Raw genomic sequence first — 16,091 nt, 5'->3', positions numbered from 1 at the left:
ACAAATAAGAGAAAGATTAAAGGTCAAGGAGTTGCAAATAGTGGTAGGTTAAAACGCCAATTTCCTATTTACAGACTAGAAAGAAATTAGAGGGAGAGCTAATAAGAATATTGATTTCGTTACAGTGAGATGAAACACTAAGAGCAGTCCAGATTAAGAACAACTCTCAGAGAAATAGAAGAGAAGCAGGTCTACACAGTTCCTTGGGTATGTCAAAAGTCAGTGAGGGAATAGGGAGAGTAGGGTATTGTTAAAGGTTCTCATAGTTTTCTATATGTGCTTAGTATTCACAGAAATCTTGCTGGGCAGACTAAAAGCCTGAGGAGGATTCGCTAGAGTATCGAGGAACCAGGACCAGTCTCTTCTGTGCTTTACTTTCTTATGGTTATTTTCTCCACTTTTCCCCTTCCCTTTCTCTGATTGCCTGGAGTTATGATTACACTCTGACTCCGGGTTGTTGGTGAGAGGGAGTCGGAAAGTTAGCATCATCTGTTCCTGTGCAAGTCGACAAGAATTGGAATTCGTGGACCCTGACAGAGTGAAGTGCCCACGTTGTAAATTTGCACCCGAACAGAATGGTTGAAGGGGTTAATTTGCAGACCTTAGGGGCGGTATTAGATTCCATACAAAAGGAATTAGTGGCGGTTAGAGAGGAGAATCAAGGTCTGAGGCAAGAGGTGATAAATGCTAGGAAAGAGACGGCAGAGTTAGCACAAAGAATGAGACAACCACTTTCTGGAAATAGAGAAATTCCCACCACGTCTACTGGGGAAACAACTAGGTTAACTACGCAGGTGATACACTCATTGTCCCCAGTCATTCCCTTGGCAGCACCAGAGAGATTTAGTGGGGATCCACAGAAGGCACAAGTGTTTATTTCCCAATGCACCTTACACTTCATGTGTCGTCCTTCTGTCTTTCCCGATGCACAATCCAAAGTGGCCTTCGTTTTATCATACCTGAGTGGAGACGCTGCCGCTTGGTCAATGCCCATCGTTTCTCGAGACGACCCTCTCCTGCAGAATTATGACGAATTTAAGAAGGAATTTTTGCGCATATTTGATCGAAGGCGAATTTCCCAGGCTGTAGATAATGAGCTTCTGGAACTAAAGCAGGGAAACAGAGACTTGGTGGCGTACTTGGCCCAATTTAATAAGTTGGTAATGGAAACTGATTGGCCGGAAAATAAGAGGACAGCAATTTTTTATCGAGGTCTACGAGATGAACTCAAAGATGGATTGCCGCAAATTCCCAATCGGCCAACAGAGATATCGGCCCTCGTAGATTTGGTTCTCGAGTTAGATTTCCGGCAGGGGGAACGACGAGGAGAGAGAAGACGAGAATTTCGAAGCACAGTGCCTCGATTTGACAGAGCCAAGCCTGAAGTTGGAAAGGTTGCAGAAGGAACCAATGGCCAAGAACCAATGCAGATAGGGGCAATAAGAGGTCCGCTTACTAAAGAGGAAAAAGAGAAGAGACGAGCCAATAATTTGTGTATGTATTGTGGTTCGAGCGGACATTTTGTAAGGAATTGTCCAAAGAAGCCTAAAGGAACATACCGGCCGAAGGAAAACTAGTTGCACCACCTGTAGAAGGAGTTGTACAGGTGGATGCGAGTCAAGATTCAACTCCACAAGAGCACCAACTGGCCAATACTCTGTAATCATCGTCCCCTCACCTTGTGTTATCAATGACCATAAAGTTCCGTCAAGAAGTTCGAGAGAGAGTGATGGTGATGGTGGATTCTGGGGCGACCGGAAATTTTTGTGACCAACGATTTGCGACCAAGATAGGGTTGAGAGCAATATTAAAAGATAAGAGTGAACCAGTTAGAGCCATCGACGGGACAAACCTATCCTCAGGACCCATAGTCAGTCATACTGAACTGGTGCAGTTGGTAAAGGAAGATGGACATCAAGAAGAAATCCAGTTTAACCTAATAGACGCGCCACAGTTCCAGCTAATCCTAGGACTTCCTTGGCTCACGGAGCATAATCCGACTGTAGATTGGGCGGCAAGAACTATAGAAATGTCTTCGGACTATTGCAAGCATTATTGTTTTGGAAACCAGAAGGAAAAAGACCAGGAAAATCCAGCTCAAGCCCTGTGTTCTGCGAATGCAGTTGTGTGTGTGATCAACACACAGTCCATTCCATCGCAATATCAAGATTTTGAAGATGTATTTGACGAGCAGGAAGCTGAACAATTACCACCTCATCGGGTGTATGATTGTAAAATAGACCTTGAACCAGGAGCGAATATGCCATGTAGCAGAGTTTATGCCTTAACGGAAAAGGAGCATGAACATTTAAAGGAATATATACACAAGTACTTGGCGAACGGATTTATCCGTCCTTCCCAATCTCCAGTATCCTCGCCTTTGTTTTTCGTGCCGAAAAAGGAAGAGGGCGAGTTACGAACTTGCATAGACTACCGCGCCATCAATCGGATCACTAAGAAGAACAGGTATCCCCTTCCTCTCATCTCAGTTTTATTAGATCAAGTGAAAGGGGCTCAAATATTTACCAAATTGGATTTGAGAGGGGCCTATCATCTCATTCGAGTAAGAGCTGGTGATGAGTGGAAGACCGCCTTTAGGACTCGATTCGGATTATTTGAATACCAAGTGATGCCCTACGGCCTATGCAACGCCCCAGCTGCGTTCCAGCACTTTATTAATGATGTTCTCAGCGAGTTCATAGACCAATGCGCTATCGTGTACATTGACGATATTTTGATCTACTCTGCAAACACACAGGAACATCAGGGTCATGTAAGAAGAATTTTACAAAAATTGAGAGAGAACAAGTTGTTTGTCAAGTTGGAGAAATGTGCCTTTGATGTCACTGAAGTAGAATTCCTGGGGTTCGTGATCTCACCAGCTGGAATACTCATGGATAAACGGAAGATTCAAGCAGTCTTGGAGTGGAAGTCTCCAACCAGTGTGAAAGAAGTGCAAGCCTTCATTGGCTTTGCCAACTTTTATCGAAGATTTATCAGTGAATTTTCTCGGCGAATTCTTCCCCTTACAAGTCTATTGAAAAAAGGGGTGCAGTTTCAGTGGACAGAAGAGGCGGAGTCAGCATTCAAAGGTCTGAAGGAAGAATTCACATCAGCTCCCATCCTTCTTCATGCGGATCCATCCGAGCCGTTTTATGTGGAAACGGACGCCTCAGATCTGGCGGTTGGAGGAGTACTTTCTCAGCGAAATAAGAAGACGGGCCAATTACATCCAGTGGCCTATAGATCTAGAAAGTTGTCGCCTGCGGAAGTCAATTACACAATCACTGAAAAAGAACTGCTGGCAATCAAGGACGCCTTCAAGGAATGGAGACACTACTTGATGGGTGCTCATCATGTGGTTACAGTATTCACGGATCATCGAAATCTAAAGTTTTTGAAGTCCGCTCAGACTTTAACTCCAAGGCAACTTCGTTGGTCGTTATATTTCGCTGATTATGATTTTGTCATCACATTCAGACCAGGGGCGCAGAATGGCAAAGCGGATGCCTTGTCCCGGATGGGAACAGGAGAAGAAAAGAACCAAATTAAAACACAAGCGATTATCCCTGATTCCAAGATAATAAGTGTTGTGGAAACTCTGAGTGTGAAGGAACAGATAATTCGAGTCTTGTCTCCAGAGGATATGTTAGAGTGGACTCAGCAAGAAGGTGGCAGAGAAATATTAAATGGGCTACCTTACCACTCGGGAGCCTTGTATGTACCAACATCCGAATTGCAAAACCAGGTCATGAAAGAATGTCACGATCATCTACTGGCTGGACATAAAGGGGAGCTGAAGACTGTGGATTTGGTGAAACGAAGTTATTGGTGGCCACACATGAATAAGGACATAGAGCAATACGTGAAAACTTGTGAGATATGTGCACAGGGAAAGTCAGAACGACAGGCACCTAAAGGTTTGTTACAGCCTTTACCCACTCCTCCTTATCCTTGGCACACAATCACTTTAGATTTAATTACAGAACTTCCTTCCTGTCAAGGTTACAATACCATCCTAGTAGTTGTAGATGCATACACCAAGATGACGCACTTTGTAGCCATGAAGGGAATTCCAACGGCCAAACAGCTAGCTACTCATTTTAGTGTGCAGGTTGTGCGGTTACATGGCATCCCTAAGATTGTCATTTCAGATCGCGGCTCCCAGTTTGTGTCTCATTTCTGGAGGGTTTTTATGAAGGCTCTTGGAACTGAGACACGATTCTCCACCAGTTTCCATCCGGAAACGGACGGACAGACTGAACGAGTGAATCAGGAGGTAGAACAGTACTTGAGGTTATTCACCTTAAAACAGGGTGGGGAATGGCTGGACTATTTGTGGGCTGCAGAATTTGCTCATAACAATGCCACAAATGTGTCCACGGGTTATTCACCGTTCTATTTGAACTATGGAAAACACCCGAATTTCTCCATGCTGGATGTTTCACTTCCAGTACCAGCAGTCCAGGATTTGGTGACTCATCTGTGTCAAGTACATGATTCTGCATCACAAAATTTGGAGCAGGCCAAGATTAAGTATAAGGGGTATGCAGACAGGAAGAGGAGAGATTTCCCACATTTGGAAATTGGAAGTGAGGTTTGGTTAAATACCAAGCACCTACGATTAAAGGGGAATAGAAAGTTCCAGCCTCGATTCATTGGCCCTTACCCTGTTGAAGAACAGATTAATCCAGTGACCTATAGATTGACACTACCCACGAAACTCAAGATTCACCCAGTCTTCCATGTATCGTTATTAAAGAAGGTGGTTCAGGGTTTGAGACGAGAGAGAGCTCCACCACCGATTCAGTTGGAAACTGGTGTGGAGTTTGAAGTGAAGGAAATTCTTGACTCCAAAATAGTGAAGGGGATCCTGTACTATTTGGTGGATTGGAAAGGCTATGGGCCAGAGGAGCGCTCCTGGGAGTTAGAGTCAGATGTTCATGCACCCAGATTAGTACGACTTTTTCATCTGAGGTATCCAACCAAGCCCAAAATGGGAGGACCTTCTTTGGTGGGGGGTACTGTCAGGATTCTCCCTAACACAAGGTCAGCAAGGGTCCTAACATCACGAAAACAGAATTGGAGCCCGATCACTTCCTGGTCTGACGCATGGAATTTACGAAATTCCAAGATGGCGGAAGGATCAGGGAAGTTAGCAGTCTAGTGTCTTGGGCGTTCTAGAGCAGAGTGCAGGTGAGGCGCGCGCTCTATCAAGGCTGCGCACTTCACCGCGTATCTTGCCCGAGTCAGTTGAGGTATTTTAGCGAGTTACAGGAAACTATAGTAAGTGTTCTGTTTTAGAGTTCAGAGTATTAGGGCAGTCATAGTAGGAAGGAAATACATTACGCTATCACCCTGTTAGCGTTTTACGTCGAGAAATAAGAAGAACTTTCTGTCAGAAAAGACGTGACAGAGAGTCTCCGATGCTGTGTCATCTTGCGCATTGCCAGCGGAACATTAGTGAAACGGCGCGAGTGAACCTCCGCTTTCCCAGCGACTTTAAGGAGCCTGCGAGCCTGAAGGGAGCAGAACTTCAAGAGCTAAGTCATAGAAAAAACTAAAAACTGTACAGCTTACGTGTGAATGAGAGATATTTGATTTATCTGTTAAGAGTACTCCATAGTTAAACAGCAGTACGAACATTTGAACTTACAAGAGAAAGGTTGTTATATTCAGTAGCATGTTCGTGAACCACAGAAAATAAGAAGATATGAGACGCTTACCTGGATGTTGTGAAAAGTATCACTTCAGCAGAAAGGGCAGAGATATCTGAAGAAAAAGAATTTAGAGTTAGAACAGAATTCCAAGCATTTGAATTACAGAGAACAAGACAGAAGAGGTTAATTCCTACAACACAAATAAGAGAAACATTAAAGGTCAAGGAGTTGCAAATAGTGGTAGGTTAAAACGCCAATTTCCTATTTACAGACTAGAAAGAAATTAGAGGGAGAGCTAATAAGAATATTGATTTCGTTACAGTGAGATGAAACACTAAGAGCAGTCCAGATTAAGAACAACTCTCAGAGAAATAGAAGAGAAGCAGGTCTACACAGTTCCTTGGGTATGTCAAAAGTCAGTGAGGGAATAGGGAGAGTAGGGTATTGTTAAAGGTTCTCATAGTTTTCTATATGTGCTTAGTATTCACAGAAATCTTGCTGGGCAGACTAAAAGCCTGAGGAGGATTCGCTAGAGTATCGAGGAACCAGGACCAGTCTCTTCTGTGCTTTACTTTCTTATGGTTATTTTCTCCACTTTTCCCCTTCCCTTTCTCTGATTGCCTGGAGTTATGATTACACTCTGACTCCGGGTTGTTGGTGAGAGGGAGTCGGAAAGTTAGCATCATCTGTTCCTGTGCAAGTCGACAAGAATTGGAATTCGTGGACCCTGACACCTTACTACTCCCCTAATACGGGTTCTGTGTCCAGTGTGTGTGGCGGGGTGATGGCTGCATCACTGTGTGACACTGACACAACAGATTGCGAAGGTGATGGTGCAGCATCACTGTGTGCCATGGACACATCAGGGCTTGGAGGTGTGTGTGAAGGTGTTCCCACTGCAGTCATCTGGGACTGGCTCAGTGGCAGCAATGGCAAGATGAAGTACTGCAGGGCATTGAGGTTCCCAGTTACTATCGCTGGCATCCAGCCGTGGCAGACAGACTTCATCTGCTCCATGGTCTTCATTGACCTCCGCATCTGTGCCAACTCTGTGCTCTGATCGCTGGTGCCTGTCTGGCCACACAGTCCTTGTATCAGATTCATTGCCCCAGCGAGGTCAGCCAAGTTCTGTGGTGGAGTAAAGTACGTACAGGGGGTGTCCGATAGGGATTGTACGTGGTCCCTGATAGTACTCGGACACCCAAGTATGACATCGAGTTTGGCTGCCATGAGTTCGAAGCCCACCCACAGCTGGTCAGCCAACTCCACCTGGCAATGCCACATACGCTGTTGGAACTCCATGAATTGGTCGGGGGTGCTGGGAGACAGCCAGGGTGATGTGTGTTTCCTGCAGTGTGGTCTGTGCAGTTGGTGGGCTCACCTCAGGGCAGCTGGCCTTCCCTGCTTCTGGGGATGGGGTGCGGAGGATATCTACGATCCGTTGGAGGGTGTCGGTGTAGATGACCAGGGGGTCGTCTTCATTGTCACTGAAGATATGTCTGGTCTGTTCAGCTGGAGGTGTTGTTAGTCCCTCTGCAATGTGAAGGTTAATAGAGTTGTACATGTATGTTGGAAATTTGCAGATTTTTCCATTCAGACTGCATGCCAATGTACATTAGCACAGTTTCGGTGAAGCTGGCTATTTAATGGCAGTCAGTGTGTTTTTTGACTACATGACAGATGTGTGGTAGTACCCGGGCATTATCATCACACAGTGTCAGGCAATGCCTGATCTGAGTGGATAGTTACTGCGCACGTACGGGACCTGTTGTGAGTCGCGTCTCATGGTGCTGGTGTTGCACTTTGTACCTCATTGCCGTCATTGCTGATGTTCTGTGATTGCTATGAGTGTGTGCTGCATTGTGGGGGAGTTGCCCCTGCAGCTCTGATTTCGTGTAGCCTTTTCCTTTTGAGGCGGTGTGCTTTCGAATTGTGTGCTTTTCAGGGCCTCATTTGTTTGACTTGGGTCATATGTGCTCTCGGACAGATTTTGTGGCCTGGTGCATTGTTCGTCTGCTGCATGTATTTCATTACAAGACAGGAGGCTACATTATGCATTAATCCTTTAATGCAGCTCGCTCACAAACAGCCGCTTACATCACAAAGAGTAGAATAAGAATAAGTGACATCACAGTATCCATAAAAGGCATGTGCCAGGGAAGATCAGCCTCTTTTAAATGCGGCTCTCAAACAGATAAGTTGTCTTTCTCTCTATCTTTACATTGCTTAGAGTTTTTCTGTTAAGCCACATTTTATATGTTAAGTTTATTGAGTTAGCTCATTTTGTTTAGCTTTACGCTTGTCTGCCTCTCATTGTTTGGCTAGATGCTCGTACGATCTACCCTGTACTGTTAGCTGTACTGCCATCCTGGTTCGTTTAACTCTTTCCCTTGCTTTATGCCCTCGGTCCAATGCTTGTGGGTTACCCCTAACCTCTCCCCACCCCCAAGACGTCCAATTTTTGGTCGTCTTGCCCTTTACCTCTGTTTGGTCCCTGTCCATTTCGGATACCTTTGCGCTCTCTTTCCCTTATCCCACGCTGTTCCGCGTTTGCTTCAAATGCCCCCTCTTGGTCTTTTTTCGACCGCTTTCCCCCTCACTGCCTCCGTTGCGGTGGCTCGCGCTCGCTCCGATATGTGGAACTCATGCGTCATCCCTGATTAGAGGAATGACCCTTGGCAGCGGCGCCGCAGCGCGCCCTACCTCGTAAGGGTCATTCCTCTCTCCTCCGTGCGTTCAACTGCCTCGAGCGAGTCAGTTACCCTTCGGAGCCAAGAATCAACTGTTCTGCCTTGTTTCCCCTCGGCGAAATAGATCTATTTAACATTATTGGAATCGGAGCAGAGAGTCAATACAACTCTCTGCTTACTTTAACTGTGCCCTATACTTGGCATAAAAAAATAAATAAAAAAAAAGAGCAAGATAAGCTTTCATTTGTCGTTTATATTACGTATACTGCCTTGAGCACTATACCCGTTGTCCTCATGTCAGATATGGAGAGTGAGGACGCTGCAGCTTCCTCTCCCTCCCATAATAGTGACGCCTTTAAGAACTTTTTGAAAAAAGAAATGAGAGCATGCATGCTCGATACTATTAACGAGGTCATGTCTCGTAAGAGGACTCTCAGTGATGTTGGGCAACACCCTAACCACCCTACAAAGTCTAAAGCACCTAGGAAAACCAAGCACACTACGGGCAGTTGTGCGGGGAACTTTGGAGGTCCAAGCACCTCTCTGGGTTTTGGGAAGCCTTAGCGCTCCAAGAGGCATTGGTGCCCCTCGCGGCACAATGAGGTTGGGTACCCCTAGCGGTACAACTCTGGAAGGTGTCCTAAGCGGCACAAGTGGTGATGGTGCTAGTGCTCATTCTGATACCTACTCTGACGTAGAGGAGACTTTCGAGGAACCCTACGACGAGTTCGTTTTCGACCCTAATGATTACTTTTTCAATGACTCTGACCCCAACTCCTTCCCTGAGTCAGACCCTCCTCCCTCCTCCAAGGATGCCATCCTTGACCCCCTAGGGGGAGAGATGTTTTCTCCGGAGAATATCTCACGCCCTAATAGCTCTAAATGGTCCCCCCAGGAACATGTCGGCAAGTTTATAACCAAATGGTTAAGAAACTACTTGGAAACTGATACAAGGAACACTATGCGGGCTGAGTGCCCGAGACCATGGATTGGCGATAAGGTCTGCTAGACCCCCAACCTTGACCCAGACCTTATTAAATTTCTTTTTAAGCTGGGAAAGGACCCAAGAAAAGGCCTCGAAAGAGCATTTAAGTCCTGCCAGGACCGTCTTCTAGACATGCTAGGCCCTCTCACCAAGATCCTTGACCTTGCTGAGGAGTCTTATATTTCATATACTCCCCTTGACACTGCACTCATTAGGGGTTGGAGCCAGAGAGCTATCGTGCTTTTAGGGAATGCTAATTCGAGCCTGAACATGGAAAGGAGAAAAACTGTCCTAAACAGAATTAACCCCAAGCTTGGGGACCTTGCCGACAAGGAGCCTTCGTCCAAACCCCAAGGCCTACTTTTCGGGCAGGATATGATTAAGTCAATTGGCAGATATGTTGCGACCTTTACAGCGCTTGATAGGGCTCAAAGCAACTTGAAAAAAGTCTTCCCTTCTAATGTTTTTGGTCAGGCCGGAAGAAGGGGCCGTTCTTCCGGCCGTGCCAACTTCCGGCCCTATAATTCCGGCAGAGGAAGAGGTGGTGCAGGAAGGGGATACTACCCCTTGAACAAACAGTTTTATCCCCAACGAGGAGGTCGTGGTTCCCGAAGCAGAGGCTTCTCCTACCGTGGAGCACCTAATATCAACACCCCAAGTAAGTGCCCTTTCTTCTCTTTCCCCTCCAAAGGTCGGGGGAAGGCTCAAATTGTTTTACCATGTTTGGGAAAGCTATACTCAGGACCTGTGGGTCCTACAAACAGTCCGCGGGTTCAAGATAGACTTCGTGGACATTCCTTACCAATCCACGACTCCAAGACCTCTGGACCTCCCCTTGGAACATCTAGCTATCGCCAAGGAGGAGGTCTCCTCTATGCTAAAAAAGGGAGCTATTATCGAGGTTCCTTGGTCACAAAAGAATTTTGTAAGTACCCTCTTCTTGGTAGAGAAAAAGGACAAAGGTTGGAGGCCAGTGATAAATTTACGGGAAGTAAACAAATACCTAGTTTATCGCCACTTCATGATGGAGGGCATCCATCTTCTCAGGGACCTTCTCCTTCAAGGAGATTGGTTAGTCAAGCTAGACCTAAAGGATGCCTACTTTACTATCCCCATGGCCAGGGAACATCAATCCTTCCTCCAATTTGTTTGGGACGGACACCTCTACCAATTTCAAGCTCTCCCCTTCGGTCTCTCATCCGCCCCCTGGTGTTTCACCAAGGTCATGAGAGCCATTGTTTCGATTCTGAGAGCAAGAGGCGTTCGTTTAATTATCTACTTAGACGACATCCTCATCATGTCTCAAACCCAGGAACAAATCTTAGAAGACCTCAGGGTCTCCATGGAGTTGATAGAGGATCTCGGCTTCATTATAAACAGAGAAAAATCCATCCTGACGCCCTCAAAATCCTTCGAGTTTCTAGGTTTCACCGGGAACACTTCAAGCTGTCTTCTTTCATTGCCGAAAAAGAAGATTGCGAAAATTCGAAAGGAAATCAGGTTTGTCCTAAGACATCAATCTCTCTCCCTACGAGAATTAGCCAGACTCTTGGGTCTTCTTTCTTCTTCGATCCAAGCTATCTTTCCGGGTCCCCTGAACTACCGTGCTCTCCAGAGGGTGAAAGCCCAAGCTCTCCGGTCCGGTCTCTGGTATGGGGACAAGGTCTCTCTAGACCAACCAGCGAGACTGGAACTCTCTTGGTGGCTGGACAATTTGGATGCATGGAACGGAAGGGCTATCTTCGGTTCCACCCCAGACTTTGTCTTGGAGTCAGATGCCAGTCTCCACGGCTGGGGCGCTCGTCTCCTCGACCAAGACACCGGTGGGGTTTGGACCCTTTCGGAGTCCTCTCATCATATAAACTTTCTAGAGTTGAGCGCTGGACTCTATGCCTTGATGAGTTTCAGACACTCACTTCAAGGCAGATCTGTCTTACTGAAAATGGACAACGTTTCTGCGGTCTCTTACATCAACCGTCTCGGTGGCACGAGGTCCGCGGACCTATCGAATCTGGCCAAGAAATTATGGATGTTCTGTCTGGAACACAAGATTTCTTTGAGAGCAGAATACCTTCCAGGGAAATCCAATATTTCGGCGGATTGGAACTCGAGGTTCCTTCAAGATTTCAGCCACTGGAAACTCGATGTGACGATCTTCAATTCCCTGAACATTCTTTGGGGTCCCTTCGACGTGGACCTTTTCGCAAGCAGGTTGACCTTCCAACTCCCCCAGTATTTCAGCTGGATGCCAGACCCGGGTGCTCTAGCTGTGAACGCTTTCCTCCAGCCTTGGGCTCCCCTCCGCCCTTACGCCTTTCCCCCTTTTGCAATGATTCAGAGGGTTCTTCAGAAAGTGAGACAGGAACAATGCTCCCTTGTCCTGATAACTCCTTTCTGGCCGTCTCAAGCCTGGTTCCCCACAGCTCTGGAACTTTCTTGCGACATTCCCTTCCTGATTCCCGCAATTCAGGGCCTCCTCCTAAACGCAGACGGAGAGGATCATCACCTGGTTCTTTCAGGGAGTTTGAACCTTCTTGCCTGGAAAGTGTCAGGCAATCTCACCAATAGTCTGGTCTTTTGTCGTCAGCTCTCACTCTCCTCGGAGAGTCATGGGCACCTGGAACCCATTACAGATACAATAACATCTGGAAGAAATGGTCTAGTTGGTGCTTGGAGAGGAACTTGGATCCCGTGGAGGCTCCTATAGTTTATATTGTTAATTTCCTTGTCGAAATCTATGATAATGGTCTCTCCTATAGATCAATTAATTGTTTTAGATCTGCAATTTCAGCCGGTCACGCTCTTGTCAATGGTAAAACGGTAGGTAAGAACGTTATTATCTGTAGAGTTCTTAAAAGTATTCGCCTTAAGAGACCCCCTCGTCCTAGATATCAATCCGTTTGGGATGTTAAACTTTTGCTTGATCTTTTTTGTTCATGGCCTAACAATTCTCTCCTTAACAGGAAATGTCTCTCAATTAAGCTTGCCTCTCTTTCATGTCTAGTTTCTTGTCGCAGTTTCTGATGTCAAAGCTCTGGACATCTCTAATAGATGTTATGACATGTTTGGTGTTAAATTTGAAATATTTAGAAGAACTAAAACCATGTCTGATTCTATCTTTTACCCTCGTTTTGACTCTCATCCAAAACTATGTGTTGTTGATTGCATGAAGGAATACGATTCCAGAATGTCTAACCTTCGTCCTCCTGATGCAAATCAACTTTTAGTTTCTTACGTTAGTCCCTTTAAACCCATCTCATCCTGCTCTATCGCTAGGTGGGTTAAAATTGCTATGAACCTTGCTGGTATTGACCTGTCTAAGTTCCAGGCTCACTCTCTCAGGAGTGCTATGGCCAGCAAGTCATTCTGGTCTGGTGGTAAATTGGATGCTATCCTTAAGTCCGCTGATTGGTCTAATGCCTATACCTTCGCACATCATTATTGTAAACCAATTGAACATGTTTCTGATGCAGTTATTCAAGGCTACCAACATGCATAATGTAGCCTCCTGTCTTGTAATGAAATTGCGATTCTCCTATTAACATGACCAGAGAATCTGGATTTCATTAAAGACACGGAGGCTAACATTATCCCTCCCGTCCCTCCCTGGAGGGAAATTGAGGATTGATGTGGTTTACAATGTTTTCAATGTTTCTTACCCTTTTAACTTATGTTATGCTTTTCTTATTGCTTATTCTGAAGGTTACTTTGTACCTTTCTTGATTTGCTTTATTTTCTTCCAGACAATTCAAATTGATGAATCTCTAAGGATTTTCCAAGTTTCCACAATTCTTCCTTCAAGTTCTAAGATGTATTCTTCGTTTGCAGCTTGACCTGTCGTTCGAGGCATTTAAAAGAGACTGATCTTCCCTGGCACATGCCTTTTATGGATACTGTGATGTCACTTATTCTTATTCTAGTCTTTGTGATGTAAGCGGCTGTTTGTGAGCGAGCTGCATTAAAGGATTAATGCATAATGTTAGCCTCCGTGTCTTTAATGAAATCCAGATTCTCTGGTCATGTTAATAGGAGAATCGCAATTGTACGGCATGGGTTGTGTGTGCATGTGGACATGTTAGAGTGTGACGTGCTCTGTTATGGATGTGATCCGCACTGGACTACCTTCATGTCGATTCGTGAGCCGTCTCATGTTTTTGGGCTGCTGCCATGCTATCGAGCATGCAGTGCTACTTGCATTGTCAGTGTGGGTCACAGAGCCGCTGCTTTGCTGGATTCAGCACATGTGGTTGGTCGGTTCTGTTATTGGGTGATCTGGAGGGGGCCCCTTTGTGCATATTGTGGACGGGGGCCTACTTGGCGTTTCTATGTGTGCTGCAGTGCGCCAAGGCTCTCAGTGACATGATGCAGGGTCATTGTGGTGTGCAGTGTGCTACACATAATTGTGCATGTGTGCCATTGTGCCCATCTCCCCCATCCCCCTGGTCCCTGGTTGTTACTCACCCTGTTGTTGTTGGTTCAGGTCATATCATTCTGTGTCCAGGCCTCCAATACCTGCCGTCTCCACACTGCTGACTGTGGCCACCATTTTCCCCAGCTCATCAATCACCTCCTGTGTCGCAGGACTCCCACCTCCAGTCACCCTTGCTGCCTTCCTGTTGGCGGAGAGCTTCTCCTTGGTTTGGCTGTGCACTTCATGCCAGCACCTCTTGACCTCCTCCAGTGACCTCCTTGCCACTCCGACTGCATTGACGTTGTTAAAGATGGCCTGCCATATTTCCGTTTGGGTTTCCAGTGCCGCAGTGGAGGTGACGGACAGGTGTTGGTAGTGTGCTATGACCTCCGTGACGATGATCCGGTCTTCCTGCGAACTGAACCCCGTCTTCCTCTTCCTCTTGTCCTTGCCCGTCCCCGAACATGGGGTTCTATGCTGGTCCTCCGTGGGGCTTGTGGGGTTCAGCTTCTCCTCTGCACTTGGTCCGGGTGCATCCATAGTGCTACGCATTTTGAATTGGTTTTTTTCTCTTTTATAGTGCATTTTCCCGCCAGATGCGTGGGATTTGCAGGCCTGAGGCTGGTTTTCTCTGATTTTTGTACAGCGATTGGCCTCATCGCATGATTTTTGCGTTTGCGTTTCACATTGTTGCGGCGTGGTGTTGATTTTCTCGCTGATTTTTGACGCGTTATCTGATGACTATCGCATGCTTCCGCATTGTTGTGAATTCCACCATGACACAGGGTTATTTTTCCGCGATGGGCTGCGATGTTGAAAGTTGTGTTATGCTACTCATGCAGTAGTTATCACACGTTCTTGTGAATATACCCCATAGAATCAGAGATTACTCATAGATCTAGAGGCAGACAGTTTTCAGCAGATGAGTGCTACTAAAAACAAGTTGTTACAATGTGAGATGAGAGGTGGAAAGGCTCAGGATTATTGTTAGGAAACAATTTCCAGGTATGGATACTGAAAGTTTGAAAGAGTCTCTCAAGAGGAGTGCAGGAGGGAAAATCAGTGGATGGATTTTTAAGGAAGAGGGAGCAGGAGAAGTGTAACACCGAACAGGCAGGTGTAAAGCTGCGGTTCGTGTTTTATCTTTGTTTAAAGAGCATTCGAGAATGGCAAATACTGAAAGGACCTGGTGGACAGTATGTACAAACAAATTCTATGCCTCTCTATTATATATAGCGAGACCTTATACTCCCTGGATATGGGACTACTCTGTTGAGAGTGTCATGCTCAAATTGAGTAATACTGCAATATACTTTTCAAACTCATCTATATTGGCCAAGAATAATTAAAGAACCAGAGTAATTAGGTCTGTGGAAGGAAAATAGAAATCATACCTTTGGTTGTGCAATTAATTAATTGCAATATATTTCTCTGCACATAACTGCTAATTATTTTACTTATAAAACGTATGCACTGTGTAGAATGTGAGCAATGTGTATAAGCCACAGGGACGTCAGCCCAGTCTACACGCATCAGTTTACACAGAGGATTTTCAGATTCTGCGTATTAGACTTTCAGGCTTGAAAAAGGAAGGAACAGAGTGGTGTATGTGAAGGAATATCGTAATTCCCACTACCGCAGGCGCAGTCTAAAAATACGCTATCCCCACTATCCACAATCTACATTGCAAAAACAAGAAAAAACAAACCACAATAACAATAAAATTAAAAAGTAAAGCCACAGGGAATGGATTGCACGTGTGACTCCAGGCTGGCTCTTGAAAATTAATTATTCCTTCTCAGGTTGGTATATTTATCAGGGTTATTCCTGAGGAACATCTATGTCTCTCACCCTTTTATGCAAATGTGCAGATGCAAACAGCCTCCTTTACACTTGAGGATTCAACAAGGTAAAGTGCTTTAATACATTTGCATAAGTTACAGAATCAGAAATTCTGTTCGCTGTAAAAACATACCTTTTCAATTTTCATATTCGACTTCCAAGAACAAAAATGTGTATTGGTCAAGGTTTGAAAAAATAAAACGTACCTCTGAGATCACTCCTGATTCTACCACTGTGAATTAATTCTGCAGGCTTTGTAAAGAACGTGCAAAGACAGTCTTTGATCTGAATAAATACGCGTGACACCAATATTTATTAGCAGCCAAAGTAGTAAAGGAATGATTGGCATAAGAACTAAGGGGCATATTACCTAGAAGTGCGTTAAAAAACGCACATCGCACTTCTTCATATCGCCGGCTATCGCTGAATTTTTTCGCCGTGATAACGCGCAATTATCAATGCGCATCACGTAGGCGAAATGAAATCCGGCGATAGTCGGCGAT

The sequence above is a fragment of the Lissotriton helveticus genome, chromosome 1_1, assembly GCF_964261635.1.
Source record: "Lissotriton helveticus chromosome 1_1, aLisHel1.1, whole genome shotgun sequence".
In the NCBI taxonomy this organism is placed as follows: Eukaryota; Metazoa; Chordata; class Amphibia; order Caudata; family Salamandridae; genus Lissotriton; species Lissotriton helveticus.
This window is presented reverse-complemented; position numbering follows the sequence as displayed.